This window comes from Wyeomyia smithii, chromosome 3, assembly GCF_029784165.1.
Source record: "Wyeomyia smithii strain HCP4-BCI-WySm-NY-G18 chromosome 3, ASM2978416v1, whole genome shotgun sequence".
NCBI classification, from domain to species: domain Eukaryota; kingdom Metazoa; phylum Arthropoda; class Insecta; order Diptera; family Culicidae; genus Wyeomyia; species Wyeomyia smithii.
Window position 1 is genome coordinate 114,897,728 of NC_073696.1, and position 22,310 is coordinate 114,920,037.

Genomic DNA, 22,310 nt, shown 5'->3' on the forward strand with positions numbered 1-22,310 from the left:
GCGGTCGGTGCTAGAAACATCTGTTGTTGTTTGGTGCCCTAATGCGGAGATATGGAAGAATAGAATTGAGTCAGTGCAAAGCAGACTCATCCGTTATGCACTACGTACTCTACCATGGAGTAACCTGAGTGAGCTTCCTCCATACATTGATCGCTGCCGTTTACTGGATATGGACACTTTAGCAAAAAGGAGAAATATATCGAGAGCTGTTTTTGTGGGGAAACTTTTCGCTGGACAAATTGATGTCCCGGCCATTCTCTCTCAACTCAACATCTATGTGCCTGCGAGAAACCTGAGATCATGGAACTTTCTACGGCTTGACTACCAACGTACTAACTACGGCCAGAACGAACCGATTAGGGCGATGTGTGACGTATTCAATAGATTTTTTGACTATTTTGACTTTAATGTAACCATTGACGTTTTCAAGAATAGGTTAAGACGATTCATGTAGTGCATAAGATAGTTTAAAAATGTTTCATGTGTTTGTTAGATAGTTTGTATTGCTGGAAATCTGTTTGTTAATGTTGCACTTTGTTCTTTGTTTGTTATTGTTAGTGTATCAACATTTCATTAAGACCACTGCGGGTCAGATGGAAATAAATATAAATAAATAAATAAATAAAACGCTTACAATTTCAGAAACCAAATAAAAGTTCTTCTATTTTATTTATCTCATTTATCAATGTGAAAAATAAACTGCTCTGAATCTCTATTTTGACAAAAAACAATGTAATTTAAATAAATTTAAAAAAACCTGATATATTAAAGCTTAACAACTAAATTCCAAAAATATTTTGAAATCTCTTAGTAAAGCTCTTTGCGATATCTGTTAATCAAAATGAACAGACAAAAAGATTTCAAAAATAAAATGTTACTCCTGCTCAGGATGATCCACCGGCTCCCTTATCTACTATTCCAGATAGGAGAAGAACTTTTAATTTTGATCTTACATTGAACATACCAATATTATTCCGAGGAAAACGGGCGTTGCTACTACAACTTCAGGTAGAGGTAGAACGCACACAGTACTAAGTTGGTGTCTTACCTTACCAAAAAACAAGAGCCGTGATGGCTGGTGCTGTGTTAAAAAGTTGTCCAGGTTACGTTTCGCCAGTTTCCTAGGATTTTATCACTCGCAAGTCCCTTCTATTTCAAGCGCCCTTCTATTTCTAGTGCCGGCAGGGTTGTTGAAGAAAAGCGATTTTACAAGGATGTTGTCCGTCATCCTCAAAACGTGACCTGTCCATCGTACTAAATTTACTCTCGCCGTTTGCGCAATGCGATTCTCTCCAAGCAGCGCCTTTGCCATTCTCCGTCGTCCGTCTGTCCTCCACCGTAGAATGCCAGCAACGCTCACGTTCGAAAACTTCAATGTCGTTCAAGTCCGTTCAAGCGTTGTTGTCTCGATTCCGTAGAGGAATACCAGGATTTGTACAACGTCAATTTCGTGCGTCGTTACATTCGATTAGATCAAAGTGTCTTCCGAACTGAAAAGTAGACATAAGTTCCAGCCTGGCTGCATGTCTTTACTGGTGTTATTGTGCGCGTTCACCAAACACACGAGCTTGTCGACCATCTCAAGCTCAATGCCGTCTACAGAAACTTGAGTTGGGAGGCTGACGCTGTTCTTCTTAAACCTTTCCCCCCGCATGTATTTAGTTTTCGACGCATTTACCCGCAGTCCGATTCGTCTGGCGTAGGTTTTCTCCGCCATCGCAAAGTGTTGTGTTATAGAGTCAAAGTCATCCGCGAAGCCCAGACACTGAATCGACTTCTTAAGAATTGTGCCTTTGTGACGACGCCCTCCCTATAGATCACACCCTCAAAAGCGATATTGAAAAGCAAACAGAAAAGTCCCTTACCTTGTCTCAGCCCTTTATACGATTCAATGGAGCTTGAGAGTATCCCCGAAGCACACACGTAACACATAATTTGCGCCATGGTGACCTGCCATTTCTGTTCGTGGTCGACTGTATCAAAGGCCGCCGTGAAGTCGATGAAGATGTAAAGTGTGAGCACGTTGTGTTCGCGATATTCCTGATCTGTCGGATTGAAAAGCTCTTGTCCGCGGTGCGCGGGTCTAGAAAATTTCCCTTGGTCTGGCAAACAAACCTCCTGGTTGAAGGTGATAAACGACGGAACAGAATCTGCGAGAATATTTTGTTGTTGCCCCTTTTGTAAATAGGGCGGGAAAAGCCCCCACCCTCTTGTAGTGCGACCTACTGATACCTGAAGATAATTTTACGAAAAATCGAGAGTGCATCAACAATGGGGTGCCAATGGAATGTTTAAGAGAAATTAGATTTTCGAATTTCGTTCAGTAGTAATGTTTGCATTAAAAACCTAAATTAATCCACCTAGCGGTCAGACTCAGCCTTTATCATTCAAACCTTTTATTTGTAAAAATAAATTTAAATGAATACTTAAATCCAATAAAAGTACATTTACACTTTGGGTTCTCAAATATTGATGTTGTAATTGAAGTATAAAATATGAAATTTGACGGAATGTTAGTGCTTAAGAAATAGCGAAATAAGAGAAATGACTTAATTTCGAACAATTAAATCACGAGCGAAACCGTAATTACGTAAGAAAATAGGGGTGGAGTGGGGTGCGCAATTTTCTTACGCTATCTTACAAGGGAGGGAGGGGGGTGAATTGATTTTCTTACGTAAGAAAAACATTGTAAATGGAGCTGTTCAAATAATCATGTTCATGACAGCGTGGACGGTAAAATTCTTGAAAAGGAAATTACAAAGTTACTCGAATAAAGGACAGAAGACGAAACGAAGTACTGCGCTTGCTTTATAATGATAAAACTAAAGTTAAAATCTATATATGCTGGCAGTAAGATATTACTAGGGGGGAGGGGGTGTATCAAAAAATCTTACGATGTCTTACAAGGGAGGGAGGGGGTTGAGGTTGAAAAAGTGGAAAAATATGCCTACGTAATTATTGAACGGCCCCATATAGATTGATCAAATCAGGTATAGTTTTGAATAGTCTATGAACTTTTTTTCATTCCAAAACTTTTGTACCACATATCAAATTGTTATGAAATTTGTTATTTGTAAGTTTGAGAGATGACTCGTTTGTATCACACTAGTTATGTTCAAATAAGTCGTGTAATACTTGAGATAATAGACTTTCGTTGTTTTAACAATTTAATATATAACGGTTGCTTAAATTCGATTATATTCAAATGAAAGGGAAGGTATAGGGCAGCCAAACTTTGAAACCACGTGTTCAATCATAATTCATCAGTTAACCATTAACTAGCCCGTTCGTCTGATATCAATATTGTTCAAATCGGTTGTGTAGTTTCTAAGATAATGAAGTTTCGTGATTTTCACATTTCGATACATTATAGACGAAGTTACAGTCCGATTACAGCTAAATTCAATAAAGCAATGAGGCAGCTGGAACTCTCATTTGACACTAGTTTAGTGAAAATCGGTTCAGCCATCTCTGAGAAAAGTGAGTGAGTTTATGCAGTCTTCGGAATATGTTCCTTTCCATACCTGGATTTCACATTTTTGAACATAACAGGCAAAGTAAGAGTCCGATTGCAAAAAAAAATTAATAGGGTCTAATGGAGTAACAAGACCTTCCATATGCACTGATTTTTTGAAAATCGGTCCAGCCATCTTTGAGAAACATGAGTGAGATTAAATAGTCTCCAGAACACGTTTCTTTCCATAACTTCTAAACCACAAGTTTAATCCTCATAAAATTCAAAAGTTAAGGGTTTTTTAGGTAGCCCGTTCATTTGAAATTAATTCTATTCAAATCGGTTGTGTAGTTTCTGAGATATTGATGTTTCGTGATTTTTACATTTTGATACATAACCTCTAAACTGGAAATCCGGTTACAATAAAATTCAATAGGGTCTTATGGGGCAACTAGACCAGAGACTAGAGAGAAAGGCAAAAATGGACTTCTTTTTGGATTGCGAAAGAAATAAACCAAGACAGATAATAGATTTTAATGAATTTCCCATTGAAAGTAATTATATAGGCTCACTTGCAAAGGTCGCCCTTGGGAGTTGCTTTCCGGGAGTTTACCGGACCGTTCGCCATGGTGGACGAAAACATGCGTGTAGGCATGTTTTTGAATTTTTTCTTCGTTTTATTTATTAATTCCTCCTTAATTTTTGCGTCAAAATTGTTGGAGTTTGCTCAGAAACTCTGGATGGGATGCAGCTGAGGAACGTTGGGTGGGTTGGCCGACCTGGGTACCGCATCGATTTTCAGCCGCTTCATCTCATCCAAGGATTGCATTGAGTAGTGAACCGACTCCAGATCCGGCCAGAGCACTGCGTTTTCGCCCCTATGGTATTTTTTAATGTACGATGCAACTTCCGGCAGGCACTTTGTACTATAAACTTCCCCGTTCACGGCCAGTACGGAGCTTCTCGCTGTTTGTCAGCCACAGCAGCACCTTCTTTGGGAACTTGGTGTGTGAAATGAATTTCATCTCAGAGCTCGCTTCCTTCGTGGACGAAGTAAAATACGAAGTGCCCTGCCAGTCGTTGCCTTCCAGGGTGAGCTAAGTATCGGCGTCCACCACTGCCATCACGTCGCGATTCGCCGGAGAAATCGACTCGACCATCTTATTCAGCCGCTGACACTGCGTCATTGCCTGCAGCTCCGAGACCAATGGACGGGACTTCCGCTTTCTGATGTCCATGTTCGCCAGGTACTTTTTCACTGTTTGGCCGGTTGCACCGAACTCCCGATCAAACGTACGCAGCGATGTAGCCACTTTTCCCTCAGTCTTCCTCTTCAGCATTCTTTGGAATTTCTTGTCGCTCAAGGTCGTCGGTCGTACGGAACCGGTCTTTCTTTCGATGCTCTGATTGTAGTCTAACAGTGCCGAGATGTTGTAGATACCAGAACAAGCATAACCGGTGTCCCTATTCCGTACGATGTCCGTTTTCGACGCGGCGGGTTCTTTGATCGCGCACACTTCTCAACGGAGTAGCTTCACTGTTTTCACCATTACGGTTAAAGTTCGATTCAATTTTTTTCTGCTGACTCATAGGTTACTATGATTGATGCTGCAGAGGTAGTTTCGTCAGTGCGTGTAAAGGTAAGCTCATGAAAAATCGGCAAACGTTAGGGCTCAACAATTTTATCTTCTCGAAAAAAGGCTCTATCCAAAATTTGAGCTGAATTGGACTTCTGATGAGGTTTCACTAACAGTCGTGAAAGTCTTACATTTTTGACCAACCTAAAAATGCACAAGAGTAGCTCTTGAAGTTTCCGGAATCGAATTTTTTTTTGATAGCAAATCTCATAGAAATGCATGAAATATCGAGATCTGATGTTATTCCATTAAAATTTGTTTGAAAATAAAAAAAAATCAGGGACATGGAAACTTTAGCGTTGGGAGACTCGAGCTACATCAAAACAAACAAGACATCAAAAAACTGTAACTTTGACCGCTTTGAGGCCCTATTTCCCAAAGTCCGATTGAGCTCAAATTTGGCATGGGAAATTTTTACGAGAAAACATCGTAAACGAAATTTAGAACTCTATCGTAAATAAAATTCTCCATCGTTAATGAAACAATTGAAAAAATAATCCGTTTTCCTGGGAAACTTTACAACTGTACATAAATCTATAGATTCATAACCTCTCGCTCATAAATATCCATCGAAAAATCTGTTGCATCTGCATTGCATATTTAATTTATATGGAGATTAGTATGGAAAAATCAAATTGTATGGAAAAATCAAAATGGCTCAAACCATAGGTTTCATGACTTCAAACAGTAGGTTTGTTGATGCCTAACAACTTGGCCGAAGACACTAAAGAGCTAGGGTGAGCCAAAAAAATACTAGAGCTGTTCAAAGTTGAGTATGTGGAAATTTTTGTTGCAAACCATTTTTTCTGCCAACACTGCCAGTGTACCGGCGTCAGTCAGGTTTCCATCAGAAGTTACCTCTGAAACACGTTGTAGATTCTATCTACACCTAGAATATTGACCTAAATTTGTTTACTTGATCCAACTGAGTGTATATACTCCCCAAGTAACACACAAAACATGTTAGAAAATAAGTAACAACGAAAGTAGTCATATAAGTGTACTACAAGCGCAATTGAAAACATGTGTTATTATATTGTGTTTGAAGTAGTTTTTCATCAGTAATACAACCGCATTTCGGAAACAAGCTCGTTTTTTCTGGTTTTAGAGATGTTTTTAATACTATCACTTGGTCTTTTCATAATACATTACACCATCTAATAACAACACTACGTACCTGTAAAATGCTTTTCCTTAGTACAACAGTCGTAGCATTCAACTCCCAACTTAAAATTGCTTGATCAAATTATTATTTTAATTATATGAACGATTTCTATATTTATTCGAAACGGGTCACAACGCGCCATCAAAAGATAAACAAAACGCTTGCAGTGTAACCAATATCACTTGAGATTTTTGTTATTGTATATCTAACAACGTTTTCTAGTTTTGTTAGATTTTATATCCTGATAACGTTGAAACTATGCGAAAACAATTTCAATTTTCAAGCGAAAGAAACAACTCTTTTTGAAATATTGAATATTATTTTTTGTCATTATTTTATAATCATTTAAAACTGCCAATGATAAAAGAAATTGCCGATCTAGTTGCACTACGCAGACACAACACATTTGCGCATGCGCTCGTTAACAGTTGTCATAGCAACAGATTTGCGCATTGCCGTAGTAGTACTCGAGATGTATTTTACCACTTAATTATATCAAGTTGGCTTGCTTTCATGCAGTTATCGGTACTTGTTCTACTAGCCTTCATGTTTTGCGCTTTTCTGGTGATATTGATGTCATGGAATAGGTAACGTCAACTATTCTATACCAACGTGTGTTACTTGGGTCGTTACGACAGGTTACTTTTGATGGGAATCCTACTGACGCAGGTACATTGGTAATGTTGGCAGAAAAGAAGATTTTCTGCATTTAAATCGACATACTCAACTTTGAACAGCTATAGCTCTTCTTAGGGACATTCTAGCTCTTTTGTGTCTTCTACAAAGTTGTTAGGCATCTAAAATACTACCCATACTACCCACATGAAAGGTCGGCCCTGATAGGGCAGACGACTCCCTCCAGTGCAGTGTGCCAGCCAACGCCTCTCTATCATGCTTAAAGAGCTTGCTCAGCAGTCTGTCTTTGTCGGTAGCATTGTTATTCTTCAGTTTCCCGTTCTCACAACGAAGTTCATGAACATCGGGGCTAGTACTCGGTCATCTGCTGCTGATGCTCCTAGGCCAATACCTGTTGAACTTCTGCTAACTGTATCGTCATTAAGGTGTCCATCGAACCTTGTCCTGTCGACTACCTCGTTAGCGTCCATGAGAAAGGGATGGGTATCCGCGTTTGTACATATGTCGGTTTGCGGTACATAGCCCCTAGAAACTGGTCAACCTTTAGAACTACTGCTAGAGCTCCTTATGCTCACGATCCTCTTGCTGGCGCTCTTTCGTCCAAGTATCGTAGTCATGTCGTTCCATCCCCATTTGTACTAAGCCTTGTACTTACTTACTTTACTTTGTTGGCTAACGGACCGTTAACCGGCCTAGGGCCGAACGAATTAGAGATGTCCAGCTTCTTCTGTCTTGGGCAGCCGCTCTCAAGTCTCCTTGAACACCAGCAGATCGTGCATCTTCTTCCACCGCGCACATGCACCGCGTGCGAGGCCTACCAGGAGTCGACGGCCTCTTCCTGGTTCTCTACTGAAGATAGTTGCCCCGCTGTATTACCTTCACTATATCAGCATGTTTGTATATCTGGTACAACTCGTGGTTCATGCGTCTGCGCCACACTCCATCTTCTAGTTTACCGCCAAGTATCGATCGCAGAACTTTACGCTCAGAAACTCCGAGCACTCGTCGATCAGCTTCCTTCAGCGTCCATGCTTCATGTCCGTAAAGGGCCACCGGAAGTATCAGCGTCCTATACAGTGCTAGTTTTGTGCGAGTTTGCAATCTACGGGACCTTAGCTGGTTACATAGTCCGTATAAGGCCCTGTTCGCAACTCCAACTCTTCGTTTTACTTCACGGCTGATATCGTTGTCACATGTCACAAGAGTACCAAGGTAAACGAATTCGTCAACCACTTCAAATCGTTCCCCATCTATCTCCACCTCAGCACCAAGACCACAAGGACTCCCACGCTCTCTGCCAGCTACCATGTACTTCGTTTTGGCAGAGTTAATGACTAGTCCCAATCTCGCTGCTTCTTTCTTAAAAGGAGCGAAGGCCTCATCCACGGCCTTATGGTTGATACCGATGATATCGATGTCGTCCACAAAGCCAAGAAGCATGTGAGATTTCGTGCAGATCGTACCGTTACTTTCCACATTTGCTCTTCGTACTGCACCCTCAAGAGCGATGTTAAACAGTAAGTTGGAGAGCGCATCCCCCTGCTTCAGTCCATCCAACGTTACGAACGCGGCTGATGCCTCGCCAGCTATCCGTACGCACGATTTTGATCCCTCCAGTGACATACGACTCAGCTTTATTAGTTTCGTAAAGCCTTGTACTAATTTACACAGGTATATCGCTCAGATTCAGTTCATCTCATTCACCGCTACCTTACAATCCTCGTCATACCGCTCGTTTCTACCAATCGGTGCCTCCCAGAGCCGGATTTATGGGGGGGCCCAGGGGGCCCGGGCCCCGGGCCCCCACATTTTTAGGGCCCCCACAAATCGACAAAAAGATTTTTTCTCTTCAAAAAAGAGATTTAATCAAAAGTTCGATTTACAGTAAGAAAATTCGAACAGACCATTACAATCTGACACTTTCCTTAAGTGTTATTTTTTCGCGAGCGCCAATATCGCAACTACATCAATAAGAGTTCACCTTGGATTCTATTGGAATGACACACATTAACACACCATTTGAATCGAACCAGCGCGCATTAAACGCCTAGAGTTAAAGTTTGGCCGACTGTCATTAAAAGCGCCAATCGAAGTGTCAAAACTCGTTCCAATCGAACATCAGCAATGTTAAAACTATGATGAAAAAACTGTTGACTGTTTGATTGGAACTTTTCAATGACAGTCGGCCAAACTTTAACTCTAGGGCTTTAGCGCGCATGGGTGGTAAAGCAGATAAAGAAAATAACCCACAAGTTTTTTAATGCATTGCTTTTGCCTCACTGGTCCGAATCAGGGATACCAGATGTGCTTTGCAAAATGCAGATTTTCTGAGCTCGTGTGCAAATTTAATTGACCTGCAGATATGTGTAGTTTTTTCCTAGTTTCCATTATTGTCAGAGTCGTCTTATATTTGTGCAGTCTTTCTCAAATTGTGTGCAAATTTTTGCCTGTGGATCGCATTTTTTTCAAATTGCGGTAGTTTTTTTTTCAGGTATCAAGAAAAAAGTTTGAAGATGAAACATATTAAAAATAGGTTGCGTGCGACTGTGAAGAATGAAAGGCAGTCAAACATAGCATTATTAAGTTTCGAGTACGAGTATACTGAAGAAGTTATGTTGATTATTTAATTAATAAGTTTTCTGCAAAAAAAACTCGTAAAGCATAGTTTCCAAGCGAAGTGAAAAATTTGACAAGTAAAAAGCTTAAATTTTCGCTTGCGAAATCTGTCGTGAAAACCCGTTTGTGGAACACGCTACCTGCACCTGCACCAGTCTGCAATTTACAGTTTAAGTGAAGCGAAATTCACGAGTTTACACTCCGAGCGAAGTGAAAATTGGCTGCAACTGACAGAATATAAACGCACGCAAGTTTTTGCTTGCTGCTGCTTTTTTCACTAGCGTTTGCATGCGTGAAAAAAGTGAACACAAGAGAAAGATGAGATCCACAACCTTTCGCGATCGCACAACGATTTCGCTTGATCGAATTTGTCTACAGTTCCTAGCGAAGTGCAATTTTTGCAGGTTGCATTTTTCACGAGCGTAAAAAAATGATCATTTTGTATGAGATTTTCACTTCGCTTGGAACTCTAAATAGGACTTAAGAAAAAATTCTAACAAATTTTTGGTAATTTTTCAATAGCAAATAAATGCTTTTAACTCGTACGATAAAAAACAGTTTTGTTTAATTTTGGGGCCCCCACTATAACTGGGCCCCGGGCCCCCACAATCGTAAATCCGGCCCTGGTGCCTCCACTCCTAAAGTCGCCGTTGCGCACTCCCTGATAACTGTGCGAATCATGCATCGGCCGTCCTCCTGATTATACTGTGCCACAACCACAATTCCCTGAAGAGACTCTTAATGCCAAACCTCTGGTCAGTTTCATTATAGGTAAGACTTTATTTTTTGTCAAGAGGAACAAGTCAGATCGAAACTTCGTTCTTTCTGTTAATATCGCGCCATAATTACAACTCCCTGGAAAGAACTGTAATACGTTGCTTTGAAAAGTTATGTTAGGGAGTATGCACAACAACACGTCCGGATTTCCAGATACGGATAATGGAAGTGTCGGATATCCGCATTTTTTATGGCTTTTGGAGCCTGTTCGAATAAAACGCAGCAGTCCCCGTGGCTCTGTGGTTAGCGATGTCGGTCGGCTAGTTCTCCCACACCGATCCGATCGAGTCGAGGATCTTTTCGAGCTGGAAATTTTCTCTACTCAGTACTCGGGTACGATGTATCGTTGTACTTATCCTACACATGCAAAATGTGCCAAAAATAATTTAGAGAACGATTTCACTCAACTAATCTAGTTGATCGAGACCCCCCATGAAGGCTATAAGCCCCAGGCTAAACAACGATATTGTTTGTCAAATAAAACGTAACGCGGCTTTTTTACAAACCCCCACCACGTAACTAATTTTGTAAATAAGTGTCCGATTTTTGAATATTTGTCGGGTCAGTCATTTGGATATCTTAAACCGGATGGTGGTTTGCTTTACGTGGGTCAAATGATCTTCAAGTGGTTTTGTAGATATTTTTGCGAAAAAAGACGGTACTTCGGACCATCGTTCGTTAGTAACCTTCAAAGTACTTCTGTATCTACATTGCTGGCCGTTGTCGTTCATCTCCGTGGGCAGGCTACGCGGGCCGATCACCGGTTTGTACATTTCTTCTCTTCCGATCACAGAATTCTTGTTATTGATAATGATCGGAATGTTTTTCAACAACAATCGATTTTTTTGGAAAAACCGTATTTTCAAAAATTTAACATGGACCTGATACAGAGACGGTGTTGCTAATCAAAAAACTTTATGGTTGCCAGGTTGTACCAACTCGTTCTCAGCATTACTTTCTGATGGAAAATATACTATTAAAGCTATACAGTGGCTCTATAAGTGTTACGGAACATCTGCTCCAGTTAATTTAGCCACAATGGCAAAAATTCGTCGAATACCTGAATCATAGTGAAACAATCTATAAAAAATGTTATTGTAAATTTTACATCGATTGGACGTTGATCGAGACCCCCCATGAAGGCTATAAGCCCCAGGCTAAACAACGATATTGTTTGTCAAATAAAACGTAACGCGGCTTTTTTACAAACCCCCACCACGTAACTAATTTTGTAAATAAGTGTCCGATTTTTGAATATTTGTCGGGTCAGTCATCTGGATATCTTAAACCGGATGGTGGTTTGCTTTACGTGGGTCAAATGATCTTCAAGTGGTTTTGTAGATATTTTTGCGAAAAAAGACGGTACTTCGGACCATCGTTCGTTAGTAACCTTCAAAGTACTTCTGTATCTACATTGCTGGCCGTTGTCGTTCATCTCCGTGGGCAGGCTACGTGGGCCGATCACCGGTTTGTACATTTCTTCTCTTCCGATCACAGAATTCTTGTTATTGATAATGATCGTAATGTTTTTCAACAACAATCGATTTTTTTGGAAAAACCGTATTTTCAAAAATTTAACATGGACCTGATACAGAGACGGTGTTGCTAATCAAAAAACTTTATGGTTGCCAGGTTGTACCAACTCGTTCTCAGCATTACTTTCTGATGGAAAATATACTATTAAAGCTATACAGTGGCTCTATAAGTGTTACGGAACATCTGCTCCAGTTAATTTAACCACAATGGCATAAATTCGTCGAATACCTGAATCATAGTGAAACAATCTATAAAAAATGTTATTGTAAATTTTACATCGATTGGACGTTCAAATTGAGGTCGAACGGCCAACCGTATATGGCAAAGTAAAAAGTGCTCTTTCACCAAGACAACACTCCCGATCACTTTTCTCGCGACATGACTGATGATTTGAAGGATTTGCGCTACGATCTGGTTAATAAAAGTCAGTTCAAGCCCAGCTTTCATGGTTTACAGTACACTGGGGTCTTTTTTTACGCTTGATTGTGCTGCGTTTAGAAGGTTAGATAAGATTTACTTATACTTAACTTATTTGATACCGGGTACAAATAATCTAATAGTAATCCGCATTATTGTATAAAAATCGCATTTGAAATAAAAACGCATAAAAATAACTCGCGTAAAAAAAGACCGCAGTGTACAACCTCCAAAACACCTTTTCAACGGTCTGCTGACACTAGCCGATGGTTGCACAAAAGAGACGAACGACTATATTCAAGGACTTAGAGGGCAGCACTACACCCGATGGAATGATCCACTCAATATAGGTATTTTCAATACCAAAAGGCCGCGAATCGACCCCAGACACCATTTTAAAATTCGAGATGACGACTCATGTTTTCTGTGTATATTCATAAAATAATCAAATACCATCTAATATAGATATTTTTGAAATCATAATGATCCAAGTCAAGGTTCACCACCACATGCTACTTTTAAATCTAAGATGACGTCTTCCGATTTACTTTAAACCGGCTAAAATGGTTAAATAACGTAACACAATTATTATATAATTTCTAGGCTGCATCAATGAAGGATTAAAATCGATTTATTTAAAATTTAACGGCAAGGATGTAAATATTTTGACCACGCAACAAAAAATGCCAGGTCGTTCAAGAATTACTTGAAAATTTTCAGAATTGCTTGGCATAGTACTTACCACTGGAATAACCATAACAAAATATTTAATACATTACAACCACAATGAGGTTAATAATTAAAAAATTTCAGAAAAAGTATGTATGCATAAGTAATGTTAGAATGTTATGGGAAATTTATCGCAAGAGAAATGCCACCGATGCGATCGTGGGTCAAAATTCTGTCATATGGATCCAAAATGCGTGATTGGTAAAAGTTTTTCTCTCAGAAAGGACACATATTTAGTTAAAGAGCTTAGGTAATACGTTAGTAAATAAATTATTTAGAGGATTGTTTTCTAAGAAGGATTAACCTTAATTGCTAAAGAATGCTAATTCTAACAATTCCAATTACATTTTACTAATAGTGTTGAAAATTCACTGTAATAATAAATAAAATATAGTATTATACTACTTTGGCGACGATTTTCTTTAGCTGGCTTTCTACAGCAGTCACACGCAAAACCTGCCGAAAAAAATCGCTTTTGAAGTAACCCAATATCCTACTAAAATTGCAAACACAACTCTCCTATCACAAAAATCAAGTTTACATCAATGTTACGTCGTTTGAGAGATGTGCTTAAGGTTGTTGTTTGAAGACAAACCGCAAAACTTCTAATTGTAACCATATAATCAATTCAAACTTCAGTTGTCTTTACTACTCACAGAAAAATGGAGAGACACATCAAAGATCGAAAAACTGTTGAATAATTTTATAAAATTTATTATGTATGTACCTCTTAGAAATTGTTGACAGTTAAAAACCATTGACAGCCTAGAGAGGGATTTTAATATGTACACGGAACAGCAAATTAAGATATGTTTTATTTTGAAAAACCATATTGTGTCCTAATTTACAGTTAAAGTGACCAACACGCACAGCTATATAAACATGCCGGTAGCGATGAACGATGTCGAACGTAAAACATACCTATATGCCAACCGAAAGATACGTTGACCTACATGCCAATATTGTTCAGAAACATGAATTTCGACCAGTAGGTGTACAGTACTGAAACATGACATACAAACTGAAATATATTTTATCCATGCTTAGACCGGCTCTCGTATTGACACAAATAGAAATCTATTACACAGCTACCAACTGTTCCCCAGTTTTTCAAGCTCGTCGGTTTGGCGTGGAACGGTAGCAACAAAAACCATCCACTTCTGCACTATATGTTCACTTCAATTTCTCCTCGATATTTCACCGCGGTCGAAGTCCGTAAGCACCCATGCACCAAATATTGCAACAACACTGTACAGCTGCCTCTCCGCTCTTTCGCCGACCTCTTTCCGAACCGCGTCAGCCACATAATCATTCCTACACCCAGCAGTTCCAGTCGTGAATATCCGCACACCAAATCTATACACAATCAACCTGTGTATCAGAATCCATTTCTCCGACCCCGATGACCATGTACTATCCTTGCTCAGCAGCCCTTCTCCAAAACGAACAACAACTATCAGGCAGTTTGATCAACTGGGTGCGCCATCTGCTGGAATAGGGCAGATACGTATGCACGTCTCGCTCCGGTAGAAAATAGAACCCGAAGAAACCATGTGGCATTCTGCAATACACTTTCAGAACAAATTGCCCAACCACATATATTGAAAACCCTTCACTGCTGCTGCTGTTGCCGGTCTACCATATCAGAACAGGCGAAATGTTCAGTGAAGATGCGTCCAGCGATTGGTAAGAATGGCTCAGGTGAGTGCCAGTTGTTAAAAGTATCGTCTCAAATACTCTAGATAACAATTAGGATAAGAACAAACAATTTAATACTTCACTTCCGTGTCCATCTTTGCAATATGCTCTACAGTTACAAGTGGCAAATATAATACAGATAACGAACCTAGTATTTTATGTGAAATTTTGACGCCGTTAAATTCTTACCAATGTCCGAGTGGACTAACAAATAATTTTTACGATGTATGCTAACGAAAACAAATTGCAGAGGAGACACAAAAACACTAAGGCCTCTTTTTCAATCAACTATGCGGCTTGTCGCAGTATCGCCAGCATCAACAAAATGCAAGAACACCAAATGCTCCCCCATCGGTAGATAATAGAACAAAATTCCGGTCAAATTTATGGCCATTTTTCGACAACTAATGCCTGTGTATGATTCAGTAAAATTGAACAAATGCCAATTGAAACCCGGGCTAGATGATTGGAAAACGAAGAATGCCTCAGTTAGACGTTAAAGTAAAATTCTCCGAAAGTTTCGACCCAACCTGCACACATAGCAGTCCCCATGATTACAAGCGGCACTCTACTCGAACCGACATGGCCATCCATCGCTAAACACTACAAGCACGATGGTCAATCAAGCAGGCCCGCAGATGACAGGTGCAAAAATAGTTTATTGAAAATTTGCCATAACTTGCAACATCCATAAATCACCGATGACACCGTCCGGTAACTGTCGCAGGACGACGGCAATGATGTAGACAGGACCATCGCCCGGCACAGGACAGTTGACGAAAATGTTCATTTCCGGTTAAATCAGCTGCAGACAACAAGCTTTTTTGGTCGTTTTGTCATGGGCTGTCAAGAACGCAATTGCTAGCTACCAACCGACCGATACATCGGGGCTAGGATATACAGCTCATCAAGTGCTTTCACTGCAATGTAAGTTGATGGATTTCACTTGTGCCACAGGGTCTCCTGCAGGATATTTTGGGGTTTATGATTTAAACTCGCAATAACTCTATAGAGTATAAAACCAATTTGTTCTTCTCGAAAGTCGAGCGGTCAAGTCGAATGGCGAGACGGCGACACTATTAGTACACTTATAAACAGTTTAAGTTCAATGACACAGTTTAGTAAACAAGTGAGTCGGTAATAAAAGTACCGGAATATAGTAATTTCGTAAATGTGTTCATCTTGCCCAAAAATACTTGAAATATCATTGCGCTTTCTTTGCGTATGTGAGTTTTCCAAATTTTAAAACTTCAAATTAGAAAAGCTAACATACGTTTGATTAAGTGTCGAGTTTGTAATTTACGTATGTGTAAGTAAGTTTTCGTCTAAGTGATTTCATCCACAGCTTGTTGTTTCTGTTAATTTAGGATTCATTAAAAATCAACAAAATTCATATTCGATCTATACGGTTGGTACTGAGCAAACCGGAATAAACAATATTTTAAGACATTGTAATCACAAATTCATTTAGTTTGACCACATCTTTAATTATATCGCCGACGCGTAATGAAAAGGATCTGTTTTATGTTCTGGTAGGGTTAAGGGTATCAACTGAATTATCGTCAAGTTCATCCAATTATTGTCAGGAGGGTAACTGATGTCCTAACGCGTTTCTTGCATGATGTCTCTTCATATTGCAGAGCACCTACTGCAAAGGACTAGGTCTCTATGACATCATTAACCCCCCGGACGATATTATGACAAACCTTACGGCAATAGATCCGATACCCTATTACAAAGATTCTAAAACTAATATACACAACCGAAATACTCAGATATTATTTTCGATAAATCAGCGCTTTCAGATTTATGCAAGAGTGTATGCATTCAAGCACTTCATTTAAAGCATTGCAACTCAGGAAACATTAATTCTAGGTTAACTGTTAAAATGAACAAAATTTTTGAATTAAAAAAAATTGTTTTTTATTGTTCTCGTGACACTTTAAGTTAGAGCACAACTTTTTGTAAAAGGACCAGGATGTTGATTCTGATATTTTTACCAAAAGAGACAATACTATTTTGGAGAATTAAATGTTTGAGCATATTTTAGCCTCAATATTGTGAAAATACAGGGTATCCCACATCAAATTGTATCACGGGAAAACGTTGTAAAAAATTACCCATTAGGCATTTTGTTTTGATAGTTTGGGTAGAAGTTACTTGGAGTGTGTTGTTTAAACTGCATTTTTATCGCTGTCAGTTTTCCACAAATGTCGAAAAATGTCGTTTCCAAAACGCAACGTCGCGAATTGATTTTGTGCAACCACCTAAAAAATCGTCAAGGCTCTCATCTGGACATTGGAAAACAACTCGGAATCGTGCAATCAACGTGTGTGATTAAACTTTACAACGAAACTCTGACCATCGAACGGAAAGAAAAATGCTGTCAGAATGGAAGTTCTATTAGTGATCAAGATCACAAGCGTGTTGTGAAAACGTTTACTTGGAAACCCTATGCTACAATCAGGGATGTACCCAAAAAGTTGAACCTGTTTAAGTATTTCGTTCAAGGACCGGGAGAGACTGCATATGTACAAAGTGCAGAAAGCTCTAAAATCGTGAAAAATGGTAAAATAAGGTGGGGAATTCTCAGGCCGGGAAACTGTCCACCAAGATGCTGACGAAGCCTCATTGTCTCAACATGAAGGATCATTTTAACGTCAACGCGGACTTTCTGCATCTACTATTTTCACCGTTTAGCAGAAGTTTGATGTTCTGGAGGAAGTGAGGTGGCAGAAATTTTCAAAGTATGTCAAGAAATATATGATTTGGCATGCGAGCTGGTAATGTGGCAAACGGAGAGCACTACCGGGGCTGTAAACGTGGAAATCTACCTCAAGGATTGTCTGCAGATGCGTCAACTTCCTCTGTTGAAGTAACACGAGAGACTCACGATCTTCTGGCCGGATCTAGCTTCGTACCTCTATTCAAATTATGTCCTGGAATGGTACTAAACCAACGGGGTCACTATCGTAACCACTCAAGGCACCGGAATTAAGGCATTTATAAAAAAATACTGCGCTATTATGAAGCAGGCGCTAGGCAATTATTTGGGTAGTAGGGTGTGGGACTAGTTCGGCAGGGGTTTTCTTCGTCATAGATTTCTCATTAAAATGAAGCAAAAATTAAAACGAAGAAAACCCCTGACGAACTAGTCCCACACCCTACTAAACTGTAGGTAGTTTTTATACCATATTCTTAGAATAATCTGGTGCATTACTCTATCCCTTTCCGACCGGGCCCGTATAATTGCATAGGTAGAAGGTGACTTAAACAAAACCTTCTCTCTTGCTTTTTGAACGTCCTATTCATTGTTTTATTGTTCACAGCGCTTGTTCCAACATCGTAGCTGCTACGAAAAACAAAAAACTGAAGCAAGCAAGTGTTTTTATATAGGAATCGCTTCGATTTAGGTTCTGTTATCCGTCATTTTTCACCTACACAATTGTGTGGGTTCGGTCGGAAAGGGCTATACAGCCGTTCGCGCGACTTTGAAAATTTCGGCTCTCCTTCCTAACGGCTGTAGCTTTACATCTCGTCCAAGGTTGGTGTATCCACAGCTTGACCATCCAATTTCTCTTTTGTTCACCGTAAGAAACATGAGCACTATGGTCGCGTGCTCGCGGAGGCGAAGAATTGCTTCACCAGACACGACACGAGGAGCTTCTATAGAATGATTAACTGAATCAGGAACCAGACCGGTCCAGCACCTGCCGTGTGTAATTACAGGGAGAGGAACCTGGTTACCGATAAATCGCAGGTGGCCTAGTGTTGAAAGCAACATTTTGAAGTGGTGTTGTACGGTGTTGCTCTCCCAGCTGGTCTCGAGGTACGATGCTGGCTTAACAAGCCAGTCGTCGTATGTTCGAGTCTCGGCTCGGGAGAGACTGTTAGTGTCAGTAGGATCGTAGCGCTAGCCCCGCAGTTGTCCTGTACACTCAACAGTTGGCTGCGAAGTCTGTATATAATAAACAGAAGGTCGAGTTCCGATACGGAATGTAGCACCAAGGCTTTGCTTTGTTGTACGGTGTGGAAGGTAGGAGAGACGTCGAGGGGAACAGGATAAAAATTGGGGAGGACGGACAAGCTGTGGACCCATCACATTGGACGAGTTGAAAAATGCAAGCTGAAGAACCACAAAACCGCTGGGAAGAACGGCTTACCGACCGAACTTTTCAAAGTGGGGAGCGGTCGACTGTGTACTACACAGTGTGTAGTGCAATTCACCAGCTTATCCTTAGGGTATGGTCTAAGGAACAACTACCCACGGACTGGTTGGAAGTAATCATATGCCCAATTACAAGAAAGGATGCAGAATCGACTGTAGTAACCATCGACGCATAACCCTCCTTATTGCCGCTTATAAAATTCTTTCCAGTGTCCTGTTCCGGCGACTGAAGCGGTTGTAGGAAACCTTTGATGGAGAGTACCCATGCGGTTTCCAAGCAGGACGATCTACAATGGATCAGATGTTCACCTTAAGACAACAAAACTGGTTTAGCTGACACGTGCGACGCTCACAAGCTTCAGGGCGAATTTTCGGACGCGTTTGTGACGATAGATGGTCTGAAGCAAGGGCTCTCGAACTTGCTGTTCAACATAGCTTTAGAAAGTGCAATACGAAGGGCAGGTGTGCAGAAGAGCGGCACCATCATCACGAACTCATACATGCTTCTAGGCTTCGCGAACGACATTGGTATAATTGGTATTAACCGTAGAGCAGTTGAGGTGTCCTTTACGGCTCTCAAAAGGGACAACGAAGTGAGCCGCAAGGTGAAGAGACGGATTGCGGCAACGAATCCCAAGAAACAATATTGGTTTTATCAAAGTTTTATAGCGCTGTTTTGGCTGTATTAAGCGCTATAAAACTTTGATAAAACCAATGTTGTTACTAGGGATAGGGCCTATTACAGGTTGCGTAGCCAGCTAATTTGCGCTCTACAGGACTCTGGTCCTCACGAACATGAATCGTGGACGTGGAAGGATCGCTTAGGGTCTTCGAGCATAAAATCCTGCGATCTCGGTGGCAAACTAGAAAATGGGGTGTGGGGCAGGCGCATGAGCCACGAGCTACACAAGCACACTGATATTGTCAAACTGATAATACACGGCAGGTTACAGTGGGTTGGCACGTAACACGGATAATATTTAGCAGACCCTGATAGAGACCAACGACTTCGAGGCAGGCCTCGCATGCGCTGAATATGTACTGTCGACGAGGATACCCGAGCAGTGCGTGTAAGGAAATACTGGAGAGGAGCAGCCCATGACCAACATTTGTGAAGGCGTATTCTAGATTCGGCTAAGTATTAAGTTAAAAAAGCAAGTCAGAATACCAGGTAAAGGTAAATGCGAAGCGTAATAATATGGTACACACGGGATCATCTGGAAGGAGGCGTGCTCGCTGCCTTCGGCGAGTCGCTCCGATTTTCTCGTGTATCCGATCTAGGACGACGTTGCACAGGACTTTGAGAACAATGCACAGTAACATGATACCTCGTCAATTGTCGCATACAGTTAAATAACCCTTCTTGGGGACTCTCACTAAGGTGCCTTCCTTTCAGTCGGCCGCAGATGTTGCGGTGTCACAGATATTGCAGAACAGCTGATGCATATTGCAGAACGGTTGATCTCTGCCGATATACGATCTTTGTTGGATTTCATACATCGGATAGCTGCTTCGATCTCCTGGAGCCTCGGATTTGACGCGAGTGATGTGTTGCACCTTGCCAGATCCTACCGAGATTTTAATGGCTGGTCGGCTGTCGAAACTTGAAGAAGTTGTTCTAAGTGCTCAAACCAGCGTTTAAACTGGTCAGTTGGGTCGATAAGTAGCTGTCTAGACACGTTTTTCACAGGTATACTAGCTCCACTCAGGCGTCGTGAGGTTCTCTTTCCTTCATCAGAGAGTCCGCACACGCTTACTTGTGCTTCCTTCTAGAGAGCCGAATACCGTTGATGACCTTCGTTGGCTCCTCGCATTTTCTTCTGCTCTATCACAGTTTTTACTTCTCATCCATGATGAACAGACGCTCGGGTTGGCGAAGCATTGTCTCTATCAACGAAAGATGGTTACCGCACCAATAAACCTTGCTATCGTCATATAGAAAGCATTATCCAGGCTACGCAAACCTCCTATGTCACGGCACGGCACGTCACACGATTTGCTGCTGCAAACGGGTTAGTGTAGGTCCGGTTCTTTTCTTCCGTCGCCTCTAAACGCTCAGCATTAAATCACCAACTACGAGTGGTTCCCACTGTCATGTCCATCACCTCTCGCGCTGCTTCACTGACCGCGTCGTGGATGTGCTTCCGCTAATCGTATAGGTCCACTTCAACTGGCTCATCGATCGATAGCTCTGCAGCAACTTCTTCCGCCGATCTCGATTTAAATACGTTGGACAGCCAGGCGCAAATCATGTATGCAACAATGAGATAGTGTTATAGGTCGACGTTTGGCCCCCGAATAAACCGCACATAGATGAGGTCTGAAAAGTGGCTTTTTCATAGGGGTGTCTCCAGGGGTGCTTCCCAAAATCAGACGTGCAAAATGGCCATTTCCCAGGCCGCGAAGAAGCTCACTAGCCTCAAGCCATTGTCATTGATGGAAGATTGAAGGATTTCTCCAGCAACTACGGTGTGAAAGCATTCTTCCCGTCCTGCTTGTGCATTCATATCTCGTACGACGATCTTTTTGTCGTGTTATGAGCACTCTTTATACGTTTTCTCAAGGAGCTCATAGTACTCCTCCATTACTGACGCTCAAACAAGCCGCCCCCAAGGAAAACAGCTCGCCCTCTAGTATACAAACAAGTTAGCATTGGTTCACCTATCTTCCGTTGGTAACCCGTATCCCAGTCGGTACTACGTGGAGGTACGAATAAGAATTGCTAGTCAATATGCTTTGGATCACACTGGGGCGCCAATTAGGACGGGTTGTACTACTGGTACGCACTATCCTACCGTTAACCAACGACAGATTTTTGACAATTTTTGATAAAAGTGCATAACTTTAGGATCATATGTGAAAGACTCTTCCCAATATGAAAATATTTTTATTGTGTATTGCAGGTGAACAGAGAGAGACGAAATCGTGCACGTCGTTTTAGCTGTCAGCCACCTTGCGAGATTGTTAATAAGTTCGCCATTTAGATTTTTTCATCGGTTTTTTTTCTCATACTCAAAACTACCTTTAAAGAAATGTAAAAGATTATTTCTCTGTGTCGCTTTTTTCACCTCGGAGGAAACCGCCTTATTTTTGAGCAACTGGTAAGAAGACTCCCTTAACCCCTGAGTATTCAATATTTTTGGCATCCGTAAGTACTCGGCTGAGTACCCAACTTTCTAACTTTTTTAACTCTTGAGTGATTTTGGATCTTGACTCGTCAACAGATTTGAAAATTTGTCTATTTTTAGTATGCGAAAAGCTGTTGGCTCAATGTGGTTGCAGTGAATCCTGGATCATGTTCATGTTCGGGAATCTTGAGTTCATCAGATGGACTCAAATAGAATGAATATCAATTCCTGGAGTGATTGCATGAATTTTGATACCGGTTTATTGACAGTTGTACTAATTTGTCTCACCGGAACATGGTCCCGAAGATCCGGATTTTCTGAAACCAGATGTGGTCCCAGGTTCCTGTCG